This window comes from Microtus ochrogaster, linkage group LG3, assembly GCF_000317375.1.
Source record: "Microtus ochrogaster isolate Prairie Vole_2 linkage group LG3, MicOch1.0, whole genome shotgun sequence".
NCBI lineage: Eukaryota > Metazoa > Chordata > Mammalia > Rodentia > Cricetidae > Microtus > Microtus ochrogaster.
In genome coordinates, this window is record NC_022029.1 from 38912632 (window position 1) to 38919411 (window position 6780).

Here is a 6780-nt window from a genome sequence, read left to right on the forward strand (position 1 = left end):
ACTTCTCTGAGGGACATCTGCTTGAGGAGTAAGTGTTTAGTGGCCACAGTGAACCATACACTTTTGATTTTGTTAGCAGACCTGTACCAATATAAATCTCGCACCTGGAGAGTGGAAACTCAGTGGAAAGAAGTGGGCCTCATCCCTCTGCTATATTTGCTTCTTCTCTGATACTTGACTCTTCACAATAAGATGAAATTTTATTCTGTCTTTTAAAACCTGACCTCCGTCTTTCTCAATGAAACTGCAAACGCTACTTTTTTCTCTTAGTTTCTGTGCTTCCGTCTAGAAAGAGCTTAGGCACAATCTAGAGCCAGCTGTAGTGTTTGCTCATCAGATTACTTCTCCTTACAGAAAACATACTACTGTTCAAAAACTAAAAGAGTGTCCAATTTTTTGGCTCACTATGGAATATTCACAGATTAAGAGACAATTTTAGTATTGACACACAAATTAGAGCACATGATCTCAATTCTCCAGGGATATTTAGGTCCTCAATCATAGCGATCTTATATTAACTATATTCTACCTCTGAAGCTAGAGACTATTAATATAGCAGACATTTACTTTTCAAAGCCCTAAGACACCTTTTACCTCCTTTGCAGGTCAGGCATGTTCTTGAAATACAAGGCCTTGCTTGCTCTAAGACCTACATCTCAAGTCCTTTGAGAAATTCGGCTAATGGTGCACTATACACTTTCCCATTGACAAGAGCTCCCATTTCTCTGTTGCAAGGCTCTGTCAGGAAGAGTAGACAAACAGAAAAGGAGCAATGGTATTAAGGGGCTGCACTATTCAGAAATGAAAAGGATTCTAGGGCAGTTACAGACCCTGTTTGTTTGCCTCCTGTGTTCCTGCAGTAACCCAATAAACCTCCTTTACTTTCCTCTTATGATGTTTATACTGAGCACAGCCAAAGACCCCTGAGTAGTACTGCTCACTTAATTGTGGAAGCAAGCAGATATTGTCATTAAAGATATGATGAAAACACTCAATGAAATGGGTGTCATTTCATTTTCTCTTTTATATTGGTATTATCTCAGTTTCCCAAGCTTAATCCAGATATATTCCTTAACCATTCAAATAAAGGGTACTTCCAAATTGATTTTGTTATACTAGACTAAGAAAACAGAAATTGTGATGCTACCATCAAGAAATGACACCCATTTGCTACCCTATAATCAACACAAAGGGGGAAACTTTAAATTTTTATTAAAGGACTACTGAGAACTCAAGAACAATGGCAATGGGTTTTTGATCCTACTGCACATACTGGCTTTGGGGGAGCCTAGGCAGTTTGGATGCTCAACTAACTAAACCTGGATGGAGGTGGGCGGTCCTTGGACTTCCCACAGGTCAGGGAACCCTGATTGCTCGTCAAGCTGATGAGAGAGAGTGACTTGATCGGGGGAGGGGGAGGGAATTGGGAGGTGGTGGCGGGGAGGAGGCAGAAATCCTTAATAAATAAATAAATTAAAAAAAAATTCTGCCTCCTCCCATCCCCCCATTTCCCTCCAACATCCCCCTCCCCTTCCCTCTCCATTCCTAAGAGAAGTCAGGATGCCCTGCCCTATGGGAAGTCCAAGGCTCTTCCCACTCCATCCAGGTCTAGGAAGGTGAGCATCCAAACAGACTAGGGACCCCAAAAGCCAGTACATACAGTAGAATCAAACCCTAGTGTTATTATCATTGGCGTCTCAGTCTGCCCCCATTGTCAGCCACAATCAGAGAGTCCGGTTTGATTCCCATGCTCGTTCACTCCCAGTCCATCTGGCCTTGGTGAGCTCCCATTAGATCAGCCCCACTGTCTCCATGGGTGGACGCAACCCTTGCAGTCCTGACTTCCTTGCTCATGTTCTCCCTCCTTCTCCTCTTCATCTGGGCCTTGGGAGATCAGTCCAGTGCTCCAGTGTGGGTCTCTGTCTCTATCTCCATCCACTGCCAGATGAAGGTTCTATGGTGATATGTAAGATATTCATCAGTGTGGCTATGGGAGAAGGCCAGTTCAGCCATCCTCTCGTCTGCTGCCCACAGACTTAGCTGGGAAAAACCCCCTTGGACACTTGGGAAGCCCTCTAGAGCCAAGTCTCTTACCAACCCTAAAATGGCCCCCTTTAGTTAAGATATTTTCTTCCCTGCTCCCAATATCGACCCTTCCTCCATCTCAACCATCCCATTCCCCCAAGCTCTCCACAATCCTCCCCTTCTCCCTTATCTCTCCCCGTCTCCCCTTCCCCCCAACATCCCCACTCCGGTGCTCCCAACTTTTGCCTGGTGATCTTGTCTGCTTCCAATATCCAGGAAGATAAATATGTTTTTCTTTGGGTTCACCTTTTTATTTAGCTTCTCTATCATCACAAACTATAAGCTCAATATCCTTTGTTTATGGCTAGAATCCACTTATGAGTGAGTACATACCATATTCCTCTTTTTGGTCTGGGATATCTCCATCAGTAACGTGTTTTCTATTTCCTTCCATTTGCTTGCAAAATTCAAGATGTCATTGTTCTTTACCGCTGAGTAAAACTCTAAAGTGTATATGTGCCACACCTTCTTTACCCATTATTCTATTGAGGGGCACCTAGGTTGTTTTCAGGTTCTGGCTATTACAAATAGTGCTGCTATGAATATAGTTGAACAAATGCTTTTGTAGTATGGTTGGGCATCTTTTGGATATATTCCCAAGAGTGGTATTGCTGGATCCTGTGGTAGGTTGACTCCAAGTTTCCTGAGAAACCACCACACTGATTTCCAAAGTGGTTGCACAAGTTTGCATTCCCACCAACAATAGATGAGTGTTCCCCTTACTCCACATCCTCTCCAGCATAGGCTATTAGTGTTTTTGATTTTAGCCATTCTGACAGGCATAAGATGGTATCTCAAAGTTGTTTTGATTTTCATTTCCCTGATTGCTAAGGAGGTTGAGCATGACCTTAAGTGTCTTTTGGCCATATGAACTTCTTCTGTTTAGAATTCTCTGTTCAGTTCAGTACCCCATTTTTTTTAAATTGGGTTAATTAGAATTTTAGTGTCTAGTTTCTTGAGTTCTTTATATATTTTGAAGATCAGAAGACATGGTAAGTGGATCTCTCTAAGTTCTAGGCGAGAATGGTGAACATTGCAAGTTCCTGGGCTATGTATGCAAACTTCTCTCAAAAATATCAATAATATTAAATGGGAAAAAGTAATGTTTTGTTGGATATCATCACAATTGTAATGTTTTAAGCCATTCTAATTCTCTAGAAAGATACACAAGAACACATTAAGGGTAAATAATTTCTAGTTATTTGCTAGCAGTACCAACAAATAGTATTGCATGTTTATTTGTGCAGTTATTTTATGAACGTTTGACCAAGGTTATAGACTGTATTACAATAATAAAAGAAAACAATTAGTATTAATGTGTTTCTCAGCCATAAACACTTGAGATTATTTGGATGTATGACTGAGTTAAAAATTGATATCTTTATTAGTAACAATGCATCTTAAGACATTTATATGTAAAATGACCAAATTCTACTACCAAATGCTACAGTTTTTGTCATTTCCTAATAAGAATATTGAAATTTTTGCAACATTCTATATTTTGTATATCATAAACTCCAAATGAATTATAATTATAATGATACAAATATTTCTCTCATCATATTAATCATAAGTGCCTTGTTTATTTGAGTGTTTTACTATCCCACATACAAAAGAAAGTAATGATATTTCAATTTGCTTCTTTACAACATTAATTGGTCTAGTTTCCTTTCCTATTATTACAACTATTTCTAGTGGTTTTGTAAATGTTATGATACCTTTAAAATAATGAATAATTTTTCATTATTCATAATTCAAACTGAATATTTTAAGCCCTTAATGTCAGCAAACATGTGGCACGCATTGCTCAATTTCTTTTTATTTGGTTTCAGTATATTTTATAGAAAAACATTTAAAAATCATTAAACTTGAATATATTGATATTTATAATATCTTAAAGGACAATATACTTTAAGACTATTGACAATGTATTCCACTAATAATATTTTATGCATGATAAATTAAGAATGTAGATGTGCTCAAAATCATATTCTGAAAAGATTCTGGCTGAAATATGAGAGTTCACCAACATTGCAACTATTACATTTGCTTAATTACCTAATTCATAGTTAATCAACTGTGAATTTTGACTTGATGTACAATCTTTCATCATTTGGAGATAAAGATAGAGTCAGTACAGTATCAGTTGTGGAATATTTGCACACTCTGTGAAAATACATTACTGTGATTGGTGTAATTAAGAGCCGAATGGCCAATAGCTTGTCAGGACGTATAGGCCAGATTTCCAGGCAAAAAGAGAGGAAGTAGGAGAGAAATCTAATTGTGCAGGGAGACACCAGGAGGCATGGAGAGGAATGAGGAGATACAAGATGGAAAAAAGATAATACCACATAATAGAATGTAGATTAATATAAATGGATTATTTAAGTTATAAGATCTAGTTAGAAACAAGCCTAAGCTATAGACTGAACTTTCATAATCTGTAAGAACTTTCTATATCATTGCAGTCCATCAAATTCCTTATATTTGAAAACGTTCTTAATTGGAAGTGAAATATAAAAGTACCTCATTAATTACTATATAGAGACAGAGAGCAGTCAAGAGGAGGACTTATATATCACCTCTACCTTGGTAGAATGTGAGACTTTCAGGAAGCTTTAAAATATGCTAAGGTCAGTGTGAAAACATGCTAATAAGAAAAAGAGAAAAGGAAATATGTATTAAGTGATGCACTATTTTAAATTAAAAAAAGAGCAGAGTATCAGGAATTTTTCACTTTTTCTATGGCAGGTTATGATGCTAATTGGACTTCAACACAGACTTCCTTCAGCTCTTTGCTTTGCTATTCTGCATACAGTGGCTTTATTTTTTGAACTAGAAACATCAGATCCAACAGGGTCAGAGACTGTTTAGTTGAATAAACAATGTTACTGCATCATTTTTGAAATCACAGAAGTTACATTATAGGTTAAGTGTGGGCTGGTAATCACAAAATGGCTATAACATAGAATAGTATTTACTTTTTGTTAATTATAATTAAATATATGGACTTCTCAGTATGTGAGAAGGCCTTGTGCTGAATCCCACTGAATACACAAATCTGGGCATGCTGAAAAACTGCATGCAAAATGGTAGTGGTTTTTAATATTTTTCTTTTGAGAATTTTATACATGTAAACAATGAAATATGACAACATATACCCTATTCCTCTTTAAAAATTTTTTCATATACCCCATCATGACCCTTCCTAACTTTATTATTTTGATAGCTCACTTGTCTGTTTGGTGTTGCCCATAGGAACTTTGGTTTGGATCTAACTATTGGTTATATAGTTAGAAACCAATGGGGAAAACTTTGAAAAGGAATGCTTTTCCCTTTTCTAGGAATTATTCACTGTTAATAGCTTGTCAATATGTGGTAGTACATGTAGATGATCTACCTAATCTTTGCAAGTATTTTGGTTTGCCTATGTATTTTTAGGTCTTACATCTGTAACCACACCTACTGTGGGTTCATGAATGAATAGCCATGTCGTGACCAGAAGACAATTTTACATTCTTTCTACTTTTCTTCCTTATATCTCTGGGTGTTTATGTTGGTTGGATTACTATTGCTGCCCTGTTCAGGACTAAGAACTGAGTCTCTTCTTAGCACTTTCACCAATTAGGATCTCACCATTGACTCTTGTCCACTACAAAAACCAAATTCTCTGACCAAGGCTGATAGCATCCCAAATTTATTGGTATGTCTCTAAGCATTTAGAAAGAAATGTAGAAGTGTGATTATTTAGCAAATTAGCAATGTAGGTTCTCTTAAGTATGGTCTTTTGACCAGGATTATAGTAACAGGCTTGGAACTCCCTCCTGCAGGGCAGACATCAACTCCAATCAGAAAGCAGCAATTACCTCCTAATAGTTGTCTCATTACTGCATCAGTGGGCACATCCTATCTACCAGGTTAGCATTGTAGCCTTTGCAGTCTAGTGATGGGTACCACGATTGATGTGTTTGCTTCCAGCAGCCTGTCTAAAACCTTTTGTTACTATAAAAGTGAATAAGTATAGAGGATGTTTCCTTGATGAAATTTGATTTCTCAGTGCCCCAAATCCAGGTTATATAAGATGTGTCTCCCAGTTGTATTTTACAAACATTACTCAGATTAATTTGCTGTTATACTATACTCAAATCCTAACCAATATCACATTTTATTACTTGTTCTTTATTTGTCTCCTTCCATTTTTGAAGCTGTGTTTACTGAAATGTTTATGTGGTTCATGTATTCACACCTATTGTGGTTTCAGGTTACAGAGATTGATCATTTAGCTCAATTTTTAGAGAAGTTCTTTGGACAAAGAGTGAGGATTTGCACAGTTTTGTTAGATTTAGACAACTGTCCCTCTATGAATATTTATGGTTTTTACATATTGTAGCTCTTGTGGCAATGCGTGTTTCTGTTTAATAAACAATCAACAGTATATCATTACTCAGGAATGTCTGACAATTTGATGAATAAGAATAACAAGCTATAAAGGAATTCACTCAGGCTCTCTTTCAGATTTTGTGTGGTTTCTCCTTTCCTTAACACTGATGTTTCTGATCTATGTGGGGCTTACTCCTGTGGCAATCTTTCTGTCCCTCTCCAAGAATCTCAACTCTTGATTGATTCTTTCTGTTTTCTCTTAAAACAACGTTAGGTCTCTGACCCAGGTGAATTTGAGACTGTCAATATAGCAAA